The sequence below is a fragment of the Triticum dicoccoides genome, chromosome 3B, assembly GCF_002162155.2.
Source record: "Triticum dicoccoides isolate Atlit2015 ecotype Zavitan chromosome 3B, WEW_v2.0, whole genome shotgun sequence".
NCBI lineage: Eukaryota > Viridiplantae > Streptophyta > Magnoliopsida > Poales > Poaceae > Triticum > Triticum dicoccoides.
The window spans coordinates 38,574,847-38,599,535 of NC_041385.1; the positions used below are offsets into that span (position 1 = coordinate 38,574,847).

At 44.5% G+C, this 24,689-nt stretch overlaps 2 pseudogenes; both read left to right on the forward strand.

Moving 5' to 3' along the window:
• The first annotated feature begins 8,814 nt into the window (after window positions 1–8,814).
• Window positions 8,815–13,637, forward strand: LOC119274577 (annotated as a pseudogene).
• A 2,662-nt stretch (window positions 13,638–16,299) lies between these two features.
• On the forward strand, window positions 16,300–24,325 carry LOC119279210 (annotated as a pseudogene).
• The last annotated feature ends 364 nt before the right edge of the window (window positions 24,326–24,689 follow it).

The following is a 24,689-nucleotide window of genomic DNA, read 5'->3' on the forward strand; positions in this document are numbered from 1 at the left end:
CATTACTGCCGACTGGCAGGTCGGCAGGCAGCTGGTGGATGCCTCCTCCGACGTGCCAGCGCCACTCTCCTCTTCCTCCGTGACACCCTCCTCCTCCGCTCCACCCTCACCGGTGCATTATTGCACCATGACCACCGACAAGGCCCGTGCCCACTATATGGACATGGTGCAGGGAGCGGGAGGGCCAGTTTCGAAAGGCGCAGGCCGACGCCAACTATAACCACAACCTCTTCTAGGAGCATCTGCAGGCGGAGGAGTAGGGCACCGCCGGCAGGGCTGCCGCGCCGGACGAGGACCTGGCAGAGCAGGAAGCGCTACTTGAATCCTACCGCTCCGCCCGCGAGATACACCTCGCCCGCTAGCGATACCGGCAGCGGGTGGCGGAAGTTGCGGCCGCCTGCATGGAGTGCGATGACGAGGCGAGTGAGGCGAGCGAGGCGTTGTTCGGCACCGCCGACAACGAGTAAGAGTAGTGCATGGTAGGTCATCACCATTCGTGTCCCAAAAAGGCCACCACCCCTCCCGTCCCGTCGACGCCAAGCTTGAGGGCTACATGGAGGCGGACAACTTCAATTCTTGTATAGAGGCGGCACGTGCGGGTTGCCGTTGAAGATGCCCTTAGCACCCTAGTAAGCGCCCGTGTAACCGTCTAGTATGTTTGGATGGTTTCCTAAGTTCTAGAATACATTTTTTTTGCTAAATAAAAGCCTACTACCAATTCTTTTAGTTTCCTGATAAGATTAATTAACCTACTACAATTATTGACGGAAGCAAGTCCATTATTGATGCATGCATGCAGCGCAGTTTCTACATGAAGCTTAGCTCCCAAATGCCAATATATTTTCTTGTCTACTCACAATGGATGGGCTCAAAACGCTAGGCTCCATGGCGTTTGCCCAAACGCCAAGATGCATGGCGTCTGGCAGTGCCACTTCAGCGCCAGCTAGGTTCGTATGGGCCAGGGCCAAACGCCACAAAGTCTGGCGTCTCCCATGCAAGCCAAACGTCAAGGATGTTGGCGTGACCAAAAAAAGTCAGATTTAAAATTTCTTCGCAAACGAGGTCAATTCTTGATTTTGTTAGCATAAAAGGTTAGAACATAAATTTTGTCCCTGAATTGGAGACGGAAAGATCATGTGGTTCGCCTGGATCCCCAGACTTCCAGCTTACATGCCTTGACAACAGCTACCCGCTTTTACCGAGCTCCGTGGCCAGCAGCACCGGCTTTGCAATCATCAACATCTCCTATGGGGACCACAGCTTGCGCGTCGTTGATCTAGGCAAGCTGCAACTATTACACGACGCGCCCAACAACTTCAAAAGCTGCTTACCGATCTGGAACACCTCTGCCAAACTGGGCCGCCCGTTTAAGATCTCCCCCGTCAACCTGGAACTCATCTTGTACAACTGCACGGAGAAGGTCGCGGCGGCGGCACGCTGGGAAAAAGAACTGGTGCAGGCGAAGATGGTCACAAGGAAAAGGGAGAGATTATGAGGATTTGAACTCAAGACCTCCCACCAAACAGCACATGCCGATAGCCACTACAACCAACCACTGCTTGTGTTAAGTTCTAGCGAGAAATATATAAGAAAACACAGTAGCGTACATATATATGAAATATTTTCTGAAAAAGTCTGAAAATTTTATTAACAAATGCAAACAATTCTAAAATGCCAAATAGTTTTGGAATTTGTGAACCAAATTTGAGCAATTTTATTTCGAAAGTGAACAAAATTTTGAAACACAAACAATTCCCGAACATCTTTCGAAACATGAACAATTTTTAAAATTTGTGGTTTTCTTTTTGGGGGGCTTTTGCTTGTCCCATTTTCCTTTTTATTTTTCAATTTTATTTTGATCTTAATTCTATTTAAAAAAATCAAGAACTGTTTTTAAATGGTGAACCTTTTCTTAAATCCATGAACTTTCAACATCGTATACAAGTTATGACACATCCAGTTATTTGTCGACCTTTTTCTGTCGAGAAAACTTCAAAAAATGCAAAATTTGTAGAAACACGAAACAACTTGACATGGTGCCTTGAATTGGTCATGTAAGGCCATGCAAAAAATTGGGGCCATTTCAAGCTTGTCGAGAAATAATGTGCTCTCAAACGGAGCCTTCTGGGCTACCCTGACACCCTCTGTTGAACATGGTCTAGTTTTAGACATCCTTGAGACGACCCTAAATTTTGTCGGAAGGTGGGCATGCCCATGCTAGGCGTCCATGTTAGATTTGAATTATTTTTGACACCGTATGCAAGTTGCGACATGTCCTACCATTTATAGGCCTTTTTTGACCAAGAAAACTCCAGAAAAATACAAAATTTGTTGAAAACCAAAACAACGCGGCATGGTGGCTTGAATTGGTCATACAAGGTCATGAAAAAAGTTGAGGCAATTTCAGGGATGTCGAGAAACAACGTGCTCTCAAACGAAACCTTCATACCCGGACAGCCTCCATTGAATATGGTATAGTTTTGGACATCCGAAACGACCCCTAGTTTTGCAGGTAGGTGGGCATGCCCATGGTAGGCACACATGTCAACTTTGAATGATTTCTGACATCCTATGCAAGTTGCGACATGTCCGGCCGTTTATCGGCCATTCCTTACGAGAGAACTCTAAAAAATGCAAAATTTGTCGAAAACTAAAACAAGTTGGCATGCTACCTTTAATTGTTCATATAAGCTCACAGAAAAACCGGGTCATTTGACAGTTGCTAAAAAAAGTGTTCTCAAACGGACTCTTCTGGCCTACTTGAAAACCCTCCGTTGAACATGGTCTATTTATGTACATGCATGAAATAATCCCAACTTTTCTAGTAGTTAGCCATGCCCTTGGTAGGCATCATTCTAGGTTTAGACGAATTCAGACACCATATGCAAATTGCGTCAGTCCGGCCATTTATCGACCATTTTCATCGAGTAAACTCCAGAAAATGCAAAAATTTCTGCTACAAAGTCCACAGGTTGAAAAAAGGTTTATCAATTTCAGAAAAGTACACCATTTTCCTTCCTATGTACACTCAAACAAATGTACACCGATAAATCAACACCACCCAATCACATCCATTTAATTAAATCCTTCACCTAAGATGGATGTAATCTAACGTGAATCTGTTATTAGCAAATAACCAGGAGGACGCCTCACCTGCGGAACAAAGTTCAGTGCGCCGCTCACATAGACACTAATCATGACCCCTAAAAATAATAAACTAATCACGGTGCATCCTATCCTGGTCAACGAAAAATCAGTAGCCCATCTCCCATGGCCACGCACGGCTCGAGGTATTCAAATTGTTTGGGTGAAATGTACGTGAAAGGAATATTGATTTATGAAGAATGATATTTCAAATTATGTATGCTAAGAATTAGGACGTACTTTATACTTCGTGCGAAATTTCAAGTTTTCAATAGGGTTAACCTATTATTTTTAGGGAAGATTATCCTATATATGATTACATGTGTTAGCTGAGAAATTCAAAAAAGTTCATCGACTTGAAAAAAGGTTGAAGAATTTTTTAAAAAGTTAAAAATTTTGAATTTTATTTCATGAAATTGATAAAAGTTTGCGATATTGAAAAATATTCATTCATATGAAAAAACATCACAGATTCAAAAGATAAGTTCACGGATTTTAAAAAAAGTTCACGAATTTAAGAAAAATAAAAAATATATAAAAATAAGAAGAAATAAATAAAAAAACCAAAGAAAAAAGGCAAAAAGAAAAACAGACAGATAAGATGCACAACACGACGTATAAAAGAAGAAGCCAGGCACAACAAGGGCGCTGTCCTAGTTGGTTACTGCTGGTAGAGATAAACCAAGAGGTCGGGTGTTTGATACTGCTCACCCATTTATTTTTTGAAGCTTAAAAAACAATAAAATAATAAATGGGCCAGGCCCAGGATGTAGGGGGGACGTGCGCCAGTTGTCTGATGGGCCGATGGATCTGCTATGTACGTATACATTATAGCTCATATGCGTCACATACGGAGGTGTTATACGGTTTGTGGAGGTGGGTGTACCGAAGCATGGCTCTTAAGAAGTTACTTTTTTCTACCCTGGCCAAGTTGCACAACGCAGTGGCTAACGTTAGAATAACAAGGAGATGAGGTGCAGGGGGCCCGACAATCATTCTTTCACGTACCCGTCTGGCTCGACGCACACTGGCTTGGCGTTTCCCGCCCGGGCTGGAGCTGTGGAAAAGTAGTACTAGTATGCATCTACCCGAGAGCTCACGGCATCCCAGACTGAGACTATTCACACGTTCCATAATTTCGACATATCTGAAAGGGCAGTAATCTGCGCCGGTGCGCCGGCCGAAACTGCCGCCCGATTTACCTGTGTATTAACCGTCAGATCTAATCCTCATCAAGTCAACGCAGCTCATCTCTTTCCTCCCGCTAGTGTACACATCTAGCCGCCATGGATGAGCGAGGCACCCAGACTTGAAGCACCACCGGGCTTGGCAGCCCCCGGCCCCGGTCACCGCCCTCGCCACCGGTTGCCGCCCTCGCCGCCGGTGGCCACCTGTGTTTCATGCTGGCTCGGCGCATGCATGCAGCGTGTGCGCCGGTTGCAGCTCCCCCGGCGATGGTCACAACTCCGCTGTGACGGTCGGAGCTGTGGCGACGAAGATCACCGGACGCGCGCCCTCGAAGACGAGCTCACGTCTGAACCGAGGCAAGGCTTGAACCGTCGCACACCCTCTGTGTTGCAAACGTTGTTAAAAAAGCTTCAACCCCAGGATGGAAAAGCTTCAAGCCCTAGATGGAAAAGCTTCAACTGGCACTGCGATTCACGAGGAGATACAACCGCTGACGCAAAATGCTTCAACCTTAGATGAAAAAAGTTTCAACCAGATGACAGAGAGAGCTTTAACCAAGGGCTGCTCAAAACAAAAAAAGTTTCAATCGTTTACACAAAAGCTTCAACCGTGGACGGAAAAAGCTTCAACCGTGTATGAAAAAGTTTCAATCGTTAAGAAAGGAATCTCCAACCTGACACTGCAACCAGAGAAAAGTTATGTGTTGTAGCAAAACGTGACGCCGGTCGTAGCAAAATGCTATGCCGATTGTAGCAAAATCTATGCCGGTTGAAGCATGTAGCAAAACTGCAGCATTTTATCATCTTCTTCCACCTCCAGCCGTCGTTGGTTGAAGCTTTTTTTTTTTTTGCATCGGTGGTAGCAAAACGCGACGCCGATTGTAGCTGATGGGATGCCGGTTGTAGCAAAATGTGACACTGGTTGTAGCACGTAGCACAAAACACGACGTCTGCGGTTGTTACTCGGAACAACGCCGCCGTCCTTGCAGCTCGCCGTCACCATGCTCGCCATCCATGATGGCAGCTCTCCTGGGCACCGGTTGCAGCAGGAAACAACGCGGTTCCAGCTTCCGCCGAGGACGGCGAGCAAGGACGGCAAACGGTGACGAGGACGGCCGGTGCCGGTGGCCACCGGCGATGAGGACGGCCGGCGGGGACGGCGAATGGCGACGAGGACGGCCAACTGAGGTAGGGACCGGCGAGATGAAAGAGAGAGAGGAAACAGCACAGCCGCGTGGGGCGTTTAATGGCGAGCGATTGGTGGGCCCCGTCAGCCTCGTGTCCCATCCACGCGGAAAAGCCTGGCCATACGATGGGAGGGGATCGCACGGGTCGCGCGCGACCGGCCGAGTGGTTCGGCCGGCGCCCCGACCCCAAACGTTTTGCCCCAGGTCTTTCCTTTCCTTGCCCCGTCAATTGGGGAATCGAAAAGGAATTCCAATGGGTGGACGTACCAAGACTGGCAAGGACTTCATTGCCCCATATACTAGTAGTATCATTCATTCTACAGCAACAATATTCTCTCCTGTATCTCCCCACAGCCCATGCATGACCATCGATTCAGTTTGCCTGACCCCCCTTGAGCTTGTTGCTGCGACAAATTGCAAGTCCTTATATGAACTGATGCCTTCAAGCTGCTGGTTCTTAGTCTTCGTTTGGGTTTGGCTGCTGCCACTCGCGCTTGCGGCGGCCGAGCAGCAGCAAGTGGGAGGCTGCTTGGCCAAGAGGTGCGGCGACCTCACAGTGTCCGATCCATTCTGGATCGCTGACAGGGAGGATGGAAGATCGTGTGGTTCCTTGGATTTTGTCGTTGATTGTTTCAACGACAGTATTCCAATTCTCCGGACCTCTGGGTTCACTGGCTTCACAATCATAAACATCTCCTACGAGGAACGCAATCTGCGTGCCGTTGATGTGCAGAAGGAGATTGGCTTCAACGTCTCCAAGAGCAGCTGTCAGTTCCCGAGATGGAACACCTCCGGCAAGCTTGGACTCCCGTTTAAGCTCAACCCCTCCAACCGAAACCTCATCTTCTACAACTGCACGGAAACAGCAGCTCATCGGAACAGGGCGCTGGTGAAGATGAGATGTGTGGACGCGGCCAACGCATATGTTCGCTCGGGAGTGCGCTACGACGCGACCGGGGACTATGCCGGCTACGCTCTAGAGAGTTGCGATGCTATCGTCGTGCCGGTGCTACGCTCGTCCAGCTCAACGAACACGGGCCACTACAAGCAGCTCATCAGGGATGGCTTCCTCATGACATGGGATTTGCCACTTCTCCCTGCACCTGTACCTGTCCCTACGCCTGCGCCTGCACGTAAGTTCACCCGCCGAATCATCTTTCAAGTTTTAATCAAGTTTTGTAGCTAAGCTAGGACGTTCAGTACCTGTTTGTACTACGTGGCAAGCATGGAAACTAGTGCATCATTAGAAGTTCGGTAACAAGTTGAACTGGGTGTGGTGCAGAACAACAAGTGGCTTCTATTACCAAGATCGATTCTGGTCTGAAGTCTGAATTTCTCAGCTCTGCCTAATCTGAACTCTCAACACTTAACTGATCTGAACTTGAAGTCAGAAAACTGAACTTCTCAAGTCTGCACTACGCCCAAACAAGCCACCATGGGCTTGTTTACTGGTCCAGTAACAGGCCAATAGCAAATTAATGGACATTTTCGAAATTCGCATGCTGATGACCCAGCTCAGAGCTCACACATGGGATGCTAGCTATGGCTCCCAGACTCCCCAGACATTTCTACCTCGTTAGAATGAGCTAGATTGCCCTTCAACAACAAAAAAAGTAATGTCATGGCATATTCTTTACTACTACGAAAACACTTGGATAATTGGTAGTAAAAAATGTTTAGCTCACATCATACACAATTAGCGTTCTCTTTAGGATATATCAATTGATGCAAAGCCCGGAGATAGTTTGGACTTCTTTCAATAAAAAAAGGGTGATCCAAAGGATAATTTTGTCTTGGAATCTGAACACCAACTGGCAGAATTTTTTGGAAGGAATCCAATCTTTAGATTCCAATATGTCCTATAGAAAAAAAAAATCTTGAAGACTAAAATCCTACAAAACCTAATTTACTACATAATTCTAATGCTCAAAATTACACAACAAAGCTACTAGCTGATGAAAACTTGAAATACAAAGGCAGTTTCCAGAGCACAGAGATAAACTATATATTGTGAAAAATGCGATAATTGTCTTTGTTGAGCGATATCTCTGTTCTGTAGAACATGGAGTGGAATAGTGCATTCGGTCAAGCTTTAGTCCACGGCAGGTGTCACATCGCAAAAATAGATAGACTAATCAATGATTTTGATGTCACCGGAAAATTGACAAGTGGACGACAACAATACTTTGACCAACTCCGCATTTTTTTCCTTCTCGTCTCTCTCATTGGTTTGGAAAAGGGATCTTCATCTCTAGTTTGCACACTGGTAAGTACTTCCTCCGTTTCTTTTTAGTCTGTATATAAAATTTGGTCAAAGTCAAACTTAGTTAACTTTGACCAAGTTTATAGAGAAAAATACCAAGATTCACAATATGAAATCAATATTGTTAGATGCATCATGAAATTAATTTTCATACCATATAATTTTAGTATTGTAGGTGTTTATATTTTTTCCTACAAAGCTGGTCAGACTTTATAAAGTTTGACTTTGACCAAATCTTATATGCAGACTAAAAAAACAGAGGGAGTACCTTGCAAGAAGATGTATCCGTTTCATGTCCAGCAGCTGCCATGCTTCTGCTCAGTGCTCACTACCCTCCTCTCTAGCACCCCCCGTCATGCGGCGGCGTTGATGCTTCGTCGTCGTCGTTGTTGTTGTCGTCATGCGGTACCTTGCAAGAACAATGATACGATGATGCTTCGTCGTCGTTGTCGTCGACGCCCTGCGAGCCAGCGTCATGCGGAGGCCTCCTGGTCATGTCAGCCAGCGATGGCGCCTCGAACATGGTGGACCTGGCGCCGCGCCGTGTGCTCTCGTCCAGATAAAACCATGCATCCCCCGTATTTGGTTGGATAGGCTGCCTCGTACTGGATGGATGCAGAATCACTCGCGAAAGAATAATCCACGCGTGATGATCCATTTCCCAGTGTATTATTTATGATAGATACGCTACGAACACAACGAGACTGCCTCTCAGGTCGTCGGTAACGACCAAAGAAAAGAATGGAGGACGAGGAATGGTTGGTGTTGTTTTCCCGGAGCAGTAGGTAGGTAGGAGGCGTTCAAACCCAAACCCGGACTGACGACTGACGACCTTCCCTCCGGTCACTGGCAATCGGGCCATGTCGACCGACCTGGCGGGTGAGCACCCCACTCCCGGCGAGTGCCGTGGTGATGTCCATTTCAGTCAAACTTCGGTGACCACGAACAGTCCACACATCCGGCAATTAATCATGCATCCATGCCCCGTCTCCCGTGTGTACTTCTTCAATCTCCGCCTTCAGGAGCAAACCCCACCCTCCCCCCTAGCCGTTAGCCTCTTCAATCTTCCATTCTGTTGTATCAAGATCGACTGATGCATCCGTTTCGTGTCCCGGTGGCCGCCGCCGTGCTCTGCGCAGCCACAGTACTGCTAAGTGCTGTTCTTGCCACCCACGCCCTAAGCACCACCGAGCCCCCGACGTCGCGTTCATCGTCCGCCTCCTGCGACCCGGCGATGTGTGGGGGCCTGCGCATCGAGTACCCGTTCTGGCTCGGCGGCACGCACCCGCCAGAGTGCGGCTACCGCGCCTTCCAGGTCACGTGCGACCGCAACAGCACAGCCTCCCTCAAGAACTCCCTCTGGACGAACCAGATCCTGGAGATCAATTACGGAGACAACAACGGCACCTTCCGGATCACCAACGCCCAGCTCGCCGATGGCACCTGCGACATCGAGCTCCGCGTGAACGCCTCCTCCGACCTCAGCCTCGCGCCATTCACCATCAGCGCGGCTAACCGGCAGCTCTTCTTCCTCTACAACTGCACCGACCAGCAGGCGCGGCAGCCGCCGCCCACGTGAGCGCACGTGAACTGCGCAAACGAGTCGCTCAACAATTCGTTCGCGTTGCTCGCCGGCGGCTACAAGCCCGAAGACAAATGGGAGCCGGTGCCGGGGAGCTGTACTGTGTCGATGATGCCGGTGTTGGGGTACCCTGGGGCGACCGGGGCGGACTACCGGCGGCTGATGAAGAGTGGGTTTCTTCTCGAGTACACGGCTGACGATTGCAGGGCGTGCGAGGAGAGTGGAGGGCTTGGCCGGATTGACACCACCTACGATATCCTGGGGTGCCGCTGCTCTGACGGCGTGTCCGACCTCATCATCTGTCGTAGTTCAGGTAACTCTAGCGGCAGGATATCAATCCCAGGTTTAATGAATTTTTAATTTTTTTTCAAATAAAGAATTTAAATTTAGTACTGCATGTATATTCATACATTTTGTACTTCCTCCATTTCACTATGTAGTGCACCCTTAACCAACGAGACCGATCAGTGGTAAATTTTTTGCTCCCGCTGCAGTCGGTCTCGTTGGTTAAATTTGTGGTCAAATTTATATCTGGGGAAGCGCGAGCGCACTACATTATGGAATGGAGGGAGTATGATTCAACCAGTTTAGGCCGTGAGGTTTCGTTGGCTAATTACTCCCCCTCAAGAACAAATACTAGAATTATGATATTGGTAAACTTTTTTAAGATTGTCTGTCCGCAATTTAAATATAACATTCCATCAGAATTTGATAGAATTTTTCTTTTCTTTTTTTCAAATAATTACAGAATTTATGAAATTTCGGTCATTTCGGCGAGGTGCGAAATGTTTCTCTAATTAAAATTTTAATCTAACAATTAACTCTCGCTTATGTCTTTGTCAAAAAATTGGTAAGGTTGACGAAATATCAATCTTCCGCACATTTGATTTCTTTTCCTTCTATTTTCCTATGTGATTATCTAGTTGGCAGTTTACATTTCTCACCAAAATATATTTTCTTCTTCCTTCTTTCTGCCCACCAATCGTCTGATGGTAGGGGTTCTGATGGTATGTGGATCCATCTTTGACGCTTGTTACCTGTCCACTAGGGAATTTAGTCTAGTTCAGTGTTCAACCACAGTTGGGATGCTTATCATTTTTCTCCCCACCAAAATCCTTTGTATTTGGTCAGAGTTTAGGGCTTACATGGGCAGCATGTGTGCGGGGACATCCATATCGTGTATTCTTTGTGGCTCTGCGCCGGGTACCTGCCCGAGTGTGGCTACCATACCTTCCAGTTCACCCGCGACAGCACAGACAAGGCCTCTCTCTGGATGAGATCCTCGTCATCTCCTACCCAGAAAACTCCATCCGTGTCACCAACCTCTAGCTCTCCAACAGCGTGTGCGATATCGAACTCCACGTGGACACCTCTTCTGATATTGGCATTCGCATCAGCGCTGCCAACCAGGAGCTCTTCTTTCTCTACTACAGCCCCTGCATGTGCGACCACCTCCGCTTACATAGGAACCCACAAACCATCCCAGTTGGTCCAACACCGTTCGCTCAATAACTCATTTCTGTGGCTTGCTGCGGCGTACAAGCCATGTGACATTTGAAGGCTGATTCAGGGAACTGTACCTTTCTGATGATGCCAGTGTTGGGGTACGAAGGGGTGTGATGAAGTTAGGTTTCTTCTTGAGTGCATGGCCGGCGGCTGCAAAGTGGACATGGAGAATTTGCAAGATCAATATCGCCTATGATATCTTCAAGTGACACTGCTCCAGCAGCGTGTCTTTGTCCATCATCTATGGGCAGAGTTCACCTATATAATAGAGACAGTGAGCTTGATCGTAAAAAAAGATACACCGCTTTAGTTTTTAAGTAGTCTTCGATTTTGGCGCACTAAGTTGAGGGGACTTACAAGAAAAATGAACACAACATGCACATACCTACTAGCTGTAAATGTTTCCTTTTATCTCCTAGTGTGGCTGCTGTTTTTCAGTTAAGGGGTATGATCGTTGTTTTACGGTGTTTTGTAGCAGCATTTTAAGCTCTTGTGCATAAGTTGCAGCGTTGAATATGGCGCATGGAAAAGGTTTGGGTTGAGATTGTAATATCTGATTGAACCTTTTGGGTCGATCACAAAACTATGGCTTATCAGATTCACTGAATAAATGAAATTGGGGGCAGAAGCTCCTCAGGAAATGCATGCGCATACCTGCTATACACTATGGATACTAAAATGCCTGACTAGTGTAAACTCAACATAACGCATGCCTCCAGTCTAGTTCTGTAGCATAAACAAATATTCTTCAGTTTTTCCACACTATGGTTCATGCTGCTCGTAAATAGGATTTGCAGGAAAATTAACAGAGCACGCATGTTCCTGCTAATTGCCATGTAGATTGAAATGTACCATCCAATGCATCAGTTTATGTGATCGCTCATATTGGCTACTAAATCTACACAGGCCTACAACTTTTTATTTGTCGATCCTGTATTTGATCAACATAGCTACTCTATCAAAAGGAAGTAAGATATATAGCCCATGTTCTATTGTTCTTCACATGCAATGCATTTTTATTTTTTTACTTCATGGGCACAATACTGAAGATCCATACACGATGCTATTCATTTTCTTTTGAAAAACAACCAATGTAGTACTGTTGGATAAAATTGCTTTTACTCATAAATGTTATATATGTGTTATATTCCAGGTAGCAAGAGGACTAGCAAGATTATTCTAATAGGTATGCTCACACTTTTGCCATTTTCTCATGTGTAATGAATTAAATATTAGTAGTTCACTAGCTGTGATTTCTATGTTGAAATACTACCTTAAAAATCTATCATCTATGTAATCATTGGAAATTGATTCTGGAATTAAAACTTGAAAACAAGCAACTCTCACTTGAGAAATTTAAACTATTGATGGTCTTAGAAATCTGCTTCAATCTCAGCTGTGACATCAGCCGCTGGAGCCTTGCTCTTTACATGTATTTATGTCCTGGTATGGCGCAAAAAAGGGAAAAGACTAAGGTTTCTCCTTTGCAAGAAGACTAGCAGCAACACCGAAAAGAATTATGAGGCCATGATAGTATCGTACGGATCCCTAGCTCCAAAAAGATACATGTATTCAGAGGTAATGAAGATAGCATCTTCTCGCAGCGATCAGCTTGGAAAAGGAGGTTATGGTGTTGTTTTCAAAGGAAGACTGCATGATGGTAGTCTGGTCGCAGTAAAATTCTTGCATGACTGCAAAGGAAATGGGGACGAGTTTGTTAATGAAGTTATGAGCATTGGCAGAACCTCTCATGTTAATGTTGTTAGCTTATATGGGTTTTGTTTGGAGGGATCAAAGCGAGCTCTTATATATGAGTACATGCCCAACGGTTCCTTGGATAAGTACATTTATTCAGAGCACCCCAAAGAAATTTTAGGATGGGAGAGGCTTTATGGGATAGCAATAGGGATTGCTCGTGGCCTCGAATACTTGCACCATAGCTGTAATACACGTATCGTCCATTTCGATATCAAGCCCCAAAATATCCTTCTAGACAAATATTTTAGCCCAAAGATTGCTGATTTTGGTCTAGCTAAATTGTGTCATACAAAAGAGAGCAAGGTTTCAATGACTGGTACTAGAGGAACAATTGGATTCATCGCCCCAGAAGTCCACTCGCGAACCTTTGGAGTGGTTTCAACAAAATCGGATGTTTATAGTTATGGAATGATGCTTCTAGAGATGGTTGGAGGTAGGAGAAACGTAAAATCAATTGTTGCAAAATCCAGCGAAAAATATTTTCCAGATTGGATTTATGACCACTATGCGCAAGATGATGGACTAAAAGCATGTGAAGTCACATCAGAAATTGAGGATATCGCAAGAAAGATGACCTTAATAGGCTTGTGGTGCGTACAAATATTGCCTGCATATCGCCCTACCATAACAAAAGTTCTAGAAATGTTCGAGAGAAGCTCAGATGACATGGACATGCCACCGAAGCAAAACTTCTCTGGATTGCTGTAATATTTCTCCCTTTATTTTTCTGTGCAACTATTATTATTATAGAATAATAACTTGACCTATGCACTTATCTCTCATTGCAGTGAAAGTTCAGCTCGCAATATGGATGTACAAAGTTCAAGTTCTACCAGATCAGAGGAGAACAGCCTTGTAAATTCAAAAATCCTACAACAATCGCCAACTCTTTGAGCAGATAAGCCTTGTGAATCAAAGAACCTACATTCATTTCCAACACTGTGAGATGGTGGCCCTGTACTAGAGTACATTCAGAAATTGAACAAGCGCAACAAAATTATGCATTGTATTAGAACATACTCCATGTATGCATTTTTTTGACAAAGGGTGGATTTTATTAACTCAAAATGAGCATCAAGAGGATACAACACTATGAGCACACACCCGACCTCTGCATAACAATGATGTACACAGCCAACACCGACACACATAAAAACACCGACAACTAGCAAAGTCATAATGACCAAAGCTATATGTAGGCGAGAAAAAAAAAGACAAAGCGATCAAATCCGCGACCGGCAAACTATAGCAAAAACCGTATCCGCACCAACCATCTCATGACTTCACGCAGACTACAAAATTCTTCAACAGCAGCGCCTTCGGGAAGGGAGCGACGCTGACGCAACCGCCGTCACTGGATCCAACCATCAAGGCCAGAATCTAAGTTTTCACCCTGAAGAATCAGTCCGAGGATATTCGAGTAATGCCTTCAACAAGCTAACAACGGAAAAAAAAACACCATCATTGTCAGGTCAAATCTAGGTTTTCACCCCGAAACTCGAGACTGAGTGCATGTAGCACTAACATCGAAGTCACTAATGTGTTGTCGCCACCACTTATGCACGATCCGAGCAGCTACATCAAAATGGACACCGCTTCACAACCATCCCTTTGCGTCAAGTCTTGGACCATAGTTTGCATCTCACCGCTAAAGTGAACCATCGGATCTGGAGAAATCAACGCTCTCCGAAGATCTTTCGGTAACCATCGTCTACATGGAGCCATAGGCGGTCGCTGTAGCCATCGCCATCTTGATCACCACACCGCCATCCACGTCCGCTGCTGCACCAACATGGAGAGAAGGAGACCCGGCATGGAGGCCACAACCGCCGAAGCGAGGAAGCCAGATCTGACCGAGAACGACGCCATCCAGCCATCCCACGGCTGTGGTGGTCAACGTAGGACAAGGAGCATGCGTCGGCCAATTGTGATGTATGTGGCGTTCACCATTGTGATGTTATATGCCAATCCATAGCAAGCAGATTAAATCATGGAAGCGGAAGGCGCATACTTACTTGCTGCTCTCCGTAGATTGTATCCACTCAATCAAGTAGCGCCGGGCTTTTCCTCGACGCACTCAGAACCTCGCCGGTGACCACTGCCCAACTCCGTGCGCGTATTCCTCTCCCTCCGCTGGCGAACCGAGGGTTTGTGCCGCTTCTCAGACAACATCGCTTCCGCGACCCCTTGTTCGCCGCCGCCAATGCCGAGCGATTTCACCCGTGGCGGCCCGATACATTTAAAAGTTGATGCAAGGTAACTGGCAAAAGGTCATCAACGAATAAACTATGTGAGATGGACAAAAATGGTAGAACCATAACAAAGGTATGAAATAAACACCTACGACTACGTCACCACCCGCCTTCAATAAGATAACATGCTTGTGTGTTTCGTTGTGTCCAGCCTGAGACGACCGAGACATCGATTTTCGATCTCGATGGACGGGGGCAACCAATGAAAGTTGAAACAACGGCACAAGGACGGCACTACCAGGTCTAGCCATAAAAAACCAGATCAAGGATTTTTCACCCCCGCCATAGAGTGGTGTGTTCTAGCCACCATATGGGCAACATGTCTCCCGAAAGCCGTGTCACCCATTACTGCGCGTAGAACTACCATGGTTTTCACTAGAGATAACTGCAAGCCAAACTTGGAACTATTTGCGGCCATGCACCAACTCAAGACCACATCAAACATTAGACTCAATTGGTAGTCATCCACTTCTTGAGACCAGTCTCCACACATCTCGATGAAAGGGAGTGCCCGGGATACACACACTTATCAAGATATTGTCATGGGCATGCCATTGATGTGACTACAAATGAGAGCACTTGAGCCTCGCCGACGCATCACTACTACGTGACCATACGTCTCATGGAGCCAACTAGTTGACTGCTTCCCAAGGATGAGTGCCCCCTCCCTCCCACAATAGGAGGAATGGTGTCAACATAAGTTATGATGGGCCCATTTCCGGCCTAAGACCCCCCCCCCCACGTCATTGGAAAGAATCCAGTCACACCACACATTCACCTGTTGCCATCGAAGCTCGAGTCAACCATACCTTGGGCATCCCCCCCCTACATTGCACTATAGTGCTCACCTACTGAGTCGGACATGCGATCCAGCTTCAAGGTAGCAATTGCCACCACACCTCCCCACCGGGCCATGCAGCGCCCCCTATCCAGGATCAAGGCCTTCATCATAGCCAAGGAAAAAATAGCGCGCTATTTGAAGTAGCGCAGCTTTCAAAAAATTGCTATAAACGAAATAGCATGCTAATAGCGTGCTATTTTGCAAAATAGCATTTCACAAAACATTATTCAGATTTCAGCATATAGCATACAAATGACAGATATCAACACAAATGACAGATTTCAGCAGCTAAAACCAATGCTAAAACGTTGTTCAGATAACAAAGCATGGTCCAGATATAGGCATATATATAGCACTGTTCAGAGTTCATACATTCAGATTTCAGACAAACAAAGTAGACAGATAAATTAAACAGCCAACAAGCAAGGTCCAGAATAACAGAAATAAGGACTTAGGACTTTAGGAGCCAGCCAACAACGATGCAGAAGCTCAATCAAAATTAGATGAACTTGCTGCCATGCCATTCAGATTAGAGGAGGCGACGAAGACCCGACGAGGCAACGGCGACCCGAGGAGGCGATGCAGCGACCCGAGGAGGCGGCAAGAGGCGGCCGGCCGTGGCTGGAGGAGACGGGCGAAGCACCGGCGGCCGCCGCTGCCACCGCCGCCTCGTTCGGTTTGGGAAGGGCTCGCTCGGTAGGTTGGTTAGGGTTCGCTCGGCTGGAGGATAAGATATATGCTTGGTTACTGGGCCAGAAAGCCCAAAAATATAGTGGGCTGATGAAAAATTCGTCTGAAAAAAAAATGTTGTCAAAAAAGTAGCGCCGATATGCGCTATAGCGTGCAATCGCCGTATTTAGCGCGAATAGCGCCGTAGCGAGTGAAATCTGCATAGCGTAGCGTTTAGTTTCCAGAAACGCTATAGCGCGCTATTAGCGCCGCTATAACGCGCTATTTTTTTTCCTTGATCATAGCCCCTACAAGCCCACCGACGACAACAACCAGAAGACACTGGCGACGCACTGGATCACCACCGGAGTCGCTCTATACTGATGTGGCCGGCCCGTTAGGTGGTGTTCAAATAGGATGTGTCACCAAAAACAATGTTCCCGAAACTCTCTAGTTTTTTATTAAAGTCAATCCTAGCAAAGGTGTGTAATCACTTACCATCGCCGAACTCAATATGTGATGCAATCATCACGTAAAGCATGGTACTCGCTGACCAGCCCGAACGCACGAAGTTATTACTTATAGGGATCAGATCGCTCTCGAGTACAGACCCGAATTTCACCAAGTAGTTTTCATCTAGTTTCACTGAGTTAACGTTCATTGCCTTGATAATTGTTGTGTGGTGAAACCTATATTAATGTGATGTACTTACTTGAAACAACTAATATAATTATGATTATACCTTCTATTTAAACATCTGCAAAACACAAGAAGAATAATTAAGATAACCTTCATGTTCCTTGCTTTCTTTCCCTTCTTTTGTTCCTTATTTTATTTGCACTTCTCTAAAAGCCCAATCATAACAAAAATATTAATTTGTTTTCATCTTCGTCTGATTTTCAACGTTTTCTTATGACTTGAGAAAATACCAAAAATATTTTGTGTTTTCTTCTTCTTTTGGTTCTTAGTTTCTTGTGACCTTAGAAAACATCAAAAAAAAATCTCAAATTTCTTTTGTGAGATGTACAATTTCTTTTGGAAAATAAAAAAACATTTTACATTTTGTTTTCCTTTTGACAATTAAAAGGCAAAATCCCTTTGGATTTTCGTGCCTTTTTTTATGTTTCAAAAGACCAAAATGGTTTTGCACTGCTAGTTGTTATGTTTCAAATGAAAACCACAAAAAACCATCCATTTTGCGTCTTGATGCACTTTATGCTTCACAAATGAAAAAAGAACAAAAATATTTTATTTTTTTTCTTTTTTCTTCCTGTTTTGAGCTAATGAAAATAAAAAAATACTTCACTTTTGTGTTGTCTTTATTTTGCGGATACTCTAGCACATGGTCTTGGTTGCACTTGCTTTTATCATTCAACATTAATTTGAGCAAGCATTGAGGAATAATGATGATATATTGTGAAGTGACCGGAAAGGCCGGTATGATTATCTTTATGTTGGTTACGCGCATGCTATTATTGAAGCTTTACAACATCATATTTTAGTTACCATGTGCATACTAACAATTTGATAAATCATGCTTTCCCACACTAAGTTGTTATCAACTAGAGAATTATACTATAATAACTAAAGGTAGGCCAAGAAGGTCCTCTCCACTCGACAATGCGTAGGACCCCATTAATTTGAGGTGGTGTACGGCTTCAACCCGCTCAGCCATCTTGATCTACTTCCACTACCATTCCAAGAGAGGGCACATATGGATGCCAACAAGCGAGCTGCGTACATCAAGAAGCTCCATTAGTCCACCAAGGCCAGCATCGAGCACTAAGTTCAAAACCAAACCGCCAAGGTCAACAAACATTGGCTTCATCGAACTTATCGTGCTACGAATCTTGGGATACTGCACTTGAAGACAACCGAGCAGACGTCTCCCACGTAGAATTACCATATTTTCTTCCACTATTATTCATGCTTAGCAGCCTAGCACAAAGAGTTGGTGATAAACATGATTAGATTGAAGGGACTAGTGTATGCGATTGATTTAGTAGTCATTTTGAATCAGTGTTAGCGATTGATTTACTATGCTTTTTGAACTAGTATACACTTATTTAGCAGCCGCAATGTACGTACAATAACATACCCAGATCATGCATCATTTTAACTACCAAAGTCAGCATGTGATTGCCCATATAAAGATGGTTCTTTATATTATATATATAGACAGGGAGCCAATAGAAGACATTTTTTAGTCAAGCAACAACAAATGCATGTCTTAATGATGGAATCAGTCGTTGTCTCTGTTACTTGTACAACGAGGAAAACCCCAGCCACACAAACTGACATCATATGAAGGGACATTATATCTTCATCATACGTTAATCCCCACCAATGCCCGTCAAATTCCTTGATTGATACAGTACTGGTGAAAAAAATAATTAGAACCACACAAGTTGGAGCTAACTTTTGCTTTATCAACCCTGAAGGAGTTCAAGGCAACACCGATCTCCCAATTCTGTTGATAAAAGGAAGTCCAACATATAGAGAAGAAGCCAAACAGATGTACTACGCTGATGTCTACTACGCAACATTCTTCTTGTAGACTCGTGTTGGGCCTCCAAGCGTTGAGTTTTGTACGACAGTAACAATTTTCCCTCAAGGGGATGACCTAAGGTTTATCAATCCATGGGAGGCATAGGATGAAGATGGTCTCTCTCAAACAACCCTGCAACCAAATAACAAAGAGTCTCTTGTGTCCCCAACACACCCAATACAATGGTAAATTGTATAGTGCACTACTTTGGCGAAGAAATGGTGATACAAGTGTAATATGGATAGTAGATATAGGTTTTTGTAATCTGAAAATATAAAAACAGCAAGGTAACTAGTAATAAAACGGAGCACAAACAGTATTGCAATGCTTGAAAACGGGGCCTAGGGTTCATACTTTCACTAGTGCAAAGTCTCTCAACAATGATAACATATTTGGATCACATAATAATCCCTCAAAATGCAACAAAGAGTCACTCCAAAGTTCCTATCGCGGAGAACATAAGATGAAATTGCTTGTAGGGAACGAAAGCACTTCAAGTTATTCTTTCCGATCAATCCATTAAGCTATTCCTATAAGTGTCACAAACAGCCCTATAGTTTGTAGTAAAATAACACCATATGATACACATCAATCAACCCTAATGTCACCTAGATACTCCAATGTCACCACAAGTACCCATGGGTCAATTATACGATATGCATCAAACATCAGATTCATAATATTCAATCCAACACAAAGAACTTCAAAGAGTGCCCAAAGATTTCTACCGGAGAAACAAGGACGAAAACATGCATCAACCCCTATGCATAGATTACCCCAATGTCACCTTGGGAATCCGCGAGTTGAGTGCCAAAACATACATCAAGTGAATCAATAGAACACCGCATTGTCACCATTGGTATCCCACGCAAGACATACATCAAGTGTTCTCAAATTCATAAAAATATTCAATCCGGTAATAGTGAAACCTCAAAGGTAAAGCTTAATTCATCACAAGAGGATAGAGAGGGAGAAACACCATATGATCCAACTATAGTAACAAAGCTCGCGATACATCAAGATCGTGCCAAATCAAAAACACGAGAGAGAGAGAGAGAGAGAGAGAGAGAGAGAGAGAGATCAAACACATAGCTACCAGTACATACCCTCAGCCCCGAGGATGAACTACTCCCTCCTCATCATGGTGGCCGCCGGAATGATGAAGATGGCCTCTGGTGATGATTCCCTCCTCTGGCAGGGTGCCAGAATGGGGCCCCGATTAGTTTTTCGTGGCTACAGAGGCTTGCGGCGGCTGAACTTCCATCTAGGGTTCTTTCTGGGGTTTTGGTATTTATAGGAATTTTTTGCGTCGGTCTCACGTCAAGGAGGTGCCCGAGGGGCCCACAAGCCGGGGGAGTGCCCTAGGGGTGGGCGCGACCCCTAGGATTGTGGCCTCCTCGGTGATTTCCTGGCCCAGCTCCGGTGCTTTGGGGGTTTCTTTTGGTCCACAAAAAAATCACCGTAAATTTTCAGCCCATTCCGAGAACTTGTATTTCTGCACAAAAAGCGACACCACGGTAGTTCTGCTAAAAACAGCGTCAGTCCGGGTTAGTTCTAATTAAATCATACCAAAACCTTATAAAATTGTTGTAAACATGCCATGAATACTTCATAAATTATAGATACGTTAGAGACGTATCATACACAAGCAACATATATATTGACCAAGAAGATAGCTGAAAAAATATCACAAGATACCACACTTCACATGACACCATGATACCACACATATGACACCACTCCTCAAAAGTCAAATTTTCAAAGTTTAAAAAAAATATCAAAAAACATTGTGAATATTCATATATATATATATATATAATGTCAGTTTGTCCACCATATAAAGAAACTTTTAGGGATTGTCGACACTTAACTTATGAACATTCACATTATTTTCAAAATTTTATGAACTTCCAAATTGAATTATGAGAAAGGGTATCATGTAAAATGTGATATCACCTACGCCATCCCTCGTGCATGATGAAACCGGTTGTATTCATGCTCTCGATCATGGCCTCTTTCCTTCTCCTCCCAACCCACCAAGCGCACGTCGATTGCCTATAAATTCACATAACTGTTAAACTCATAAAATTAGACGACACATTGCCAGTTGAAAACCTGAAGCACATCTAATAGACCCGAAACAAGCAATGCTCCACTACTTGCTTCAAAAAAATTATGGAACTATAGTGACAGTGTGGCATCCAGTACAATGTCCAGATCGTCGGCATCTTTATGACAACTTCTCCTTGATCTAAAGGTTTAACAATTAATGCTTTAGTTCTAGAAATATGTTTGCCATAAAACTATGGAACATTGCCAACTAAATATTAATGAAGACTTTTAGATGTTGACAAACCACCCTAGGTTTGTTGCCGCGTCTTCACTGGACGATGTTGTACGTGGCTTCTATTGCCGTTTCATGTTGACTCCCTCTAGTTGGTATGGGAAACAAAAAAGCATTAACATAATCATTCAAAGTCTTTGCCTAATCCCCACAAAAAAATTGTTGGCTAACACCGCTTATTTATATTATCATCTCCCTTATGTTAGTCCTTCACTCACTTGAGCTTTAGCCATTCTCGTTTACGAAATCACTGAGATAAGGTTGTTGGCATGTATCTGACCTCACTGCTCTCCATCTTATTCTCGTTGTTCCTCCTCCATTAATGCGCACAGGCCGAATGTGAGCCGGTGACATGCGGGGAACTCCCCATCAAGTATCCATTCTGGCTCGGCGGCGCGAGAGACTCATCAAATTCCTCCTACGGCCACCCGGCCTTCGAGTTACGGTGTGCCGACAACAACATGTTGCCTTCCCTGAGGGGCTATGGCATCCGCGTCCACGACATCGACTACGACACCAGCTCCTTCCTTGTGTCCCACGACAGAGTCACCCATGGCACCGACGCCGTCTGCGGCACCGACTTCAACATGTCGACCATCCTAACTCTTGGCCCGTTTGAGATCAGCCCCACCAACCGGGCCCTGTGCTTCCTCTAGGGATGCAACGGGACGGAGCCGCGTGGGCCTGACTACGTGAACGCCACAGGCGTGCCCAGCTGCAATTGGCCCGTCTCCGTGTACCTCGGCGGCAGCTATGACCGGAACATGCCGCCCGCAATACCCACCGGAAACTGCATGTACACTTACCACCCGGTGCTTGGATCGGTGGCGGATATCTCGACGGCGGCAAACTACAGTCAACTCCTGGACAGCGGGTTCGTCCTGGATTGGACAGGCACCGGCACTGGGGACTGCTCTACCTGCAGTGCGAGTGGCAGGCAATGTCGGTATAATAATGGGCCCGCCGCCTTCGTTTGCCTCTGCTCTGTTGGCAACCTACACGAGTCGACGTGCGCTGGTAAGCCTTCAAAATCAGAAATGCCTGTAAAACTCAAAATTTGACAACACGCTATAAATTGAACACTTGAAGTAACAGGTATATATGTTTGATGAACCAACCCTAAACGAGCAGTGCCCTCACTTACTAAGCAAAGATCTACAAAACCAGTTTACATACGTGCTGACATGGATGGAACCAACCTACATGCATGCACTAGGGCCGTTTAAGTACAATCTTTTGTATGATTATTACACCAAAAGAATAGGTAATGAAAACTGCTTGCTAACTCTTCAAAACCGTGAAATGCCACTAAAAACGGCTTTTGAAATATGCCACTCCAGTGGTTCTTGTGTACTTCAAAAAATGCTGTTATATATGGCCATTAGAGTACAAATACCAGTTAATAATACTCACAAATGTTTATCTATATTAATTCCAGGTAGCAACAGGAAAGGGAAGAAGATTTTGATAATAGGTACGCCAAAACTTTTGCCATCTTTTCACATGTAATGATTTAAATATCAGGGGTTTACTATAGTGATTTTCTATGACAAAATAGCAACTTTGAAATTTATCATATCTGTAATAATTGAAAGATGATTCTGAAAGTAAAATTTGAAACAAGAAACTCTCAGTTTGTGCATAATACAAGACTGAGCAAATTGTGATAGCGTGTTGCTACTTTGGCACCATGTACTCCTGCGGAAAGAGAAATTTAAACTACTGATGGTCTTGGAAATCACAAAAAACATCTGCTTTCATCTCAGGTTTGACATCAGCTGCTGCAACTTTGCTCTTTCCATGTCTTTCTGTGCTGATATGTAACAGAAAGTGGAAACTAAGATTCCTTTGCAAGAAGACTAGCAGCAGCACTAAAAAGAATTATGAGGCCATGATAGTATCCCATGGATCCCTAGCTCCAAAAAGATACAAGTACTCAGAGGTAATGAAGATAACATCTTCTCGCGACAATCAGCTTGGAGAAGGTGGTTATGGTGTGGTTTTTAAAGGAAGACTACACGATGGTCGTCTGGTTGCTGTGAAAATGGGGACGAGTTTGTGAATGAGGTTATGAGCATTGGAAGAACCTCTCATGTTAATGTTGTTAGCTTATTTGGGTTTTCTTTGGAGGGATCAAAACGAGCTCTAATATATGAGTACATGCCCAACAGTTCCTTGGATAAATACATTTACTCTGAGAACCCCAAGGAACTTTTAGAATGGGAGAGGCTCTATGGGATAGCAATCGGGATTGCTCGAGGCCTTGAATACTTGCACCATAGCTGCAACACACGCATCGTCCATTTTGATATCAAGCCTCAGAATATCCTCCTAGACAAGGATTTTAACCCAAAGATTGTTGATTTTGATCTAGCTAAATTGTGTCATACAAAGGAGAGCAAGCTTTCAATAACGGGAGCTAGAGGAATAATTGGATTCATTGCCCCAGAAGTTTACTCTCGAACCTTCGGGGTGGTTTCAACTAATTCAGATGTTTATAGTTATGGAATGATGCTGCTAGAGATGGTTGGAGGTAGGAGAAATGTAAAATCAATTGTTACAAAATCTAGTGAAAAGTATTTCCCAGATTGGATTTACGACCACTTTGAGCAAGAAGATGGATTACAAGCATGTGAAGTCACGAATGGAATTGAGGAAATCGCGAAAAAGATGACCTTAATCGGCTTGTGGTGCATACAAGTATTACCTATGCATCGCCCTACTACTACAAATGTTCTTGAAATGTTTGAAAGAAGCTTAGATGATCTGGACATGCCGCCAAAGCAGAACTTCTGTGAATTACTGTAAGATATTACTCCCATGTTGTTCCTTTGTTTTTCTATGCAATTATTATTATGCAACGACTTGACCTATGCGCTTATTCCAGTGCAAGTTCAGCTCACAATATGAATGTAGAAAGTGCAAGTTCTACCGGATTTGATGAGATAGGACTTGTGAATTCAAATATTCTAAGTTCAGCTCATGATATGGAAGTCGAAACTGCAAGTTATGCTGGATACGTGGAGATACGCTTTGTGAATTGAAAAATCCTACTATCCTATGACTAGAAATCGGCCTCTTCTCCCATTTTATCTCATTAAAAAGAACCTGCCTTGTCTTTGGGCAGATAATTAATCTTCTGAATCCAAAATTTATATAATGATCAGTGAGAAATTCACGAAGCGGAAAAAAATGTTATTGTATCATAAAATACTAGAGAAGATACTCCGCGAAGTTCTATCCTTGCAAAAGCCCGAGGTTATTTTAGATAGCTCAATCGTGCGTCCAACAACAACGTGCTATAGGTCGACGGCCCACTGGCGCTGTATCGAACGATCACCTTAACGATGCTTACTATAGCGCGCTCTCCGTCGGGAAATTTGCTAGTATTGTGAGAGAAATCATTGT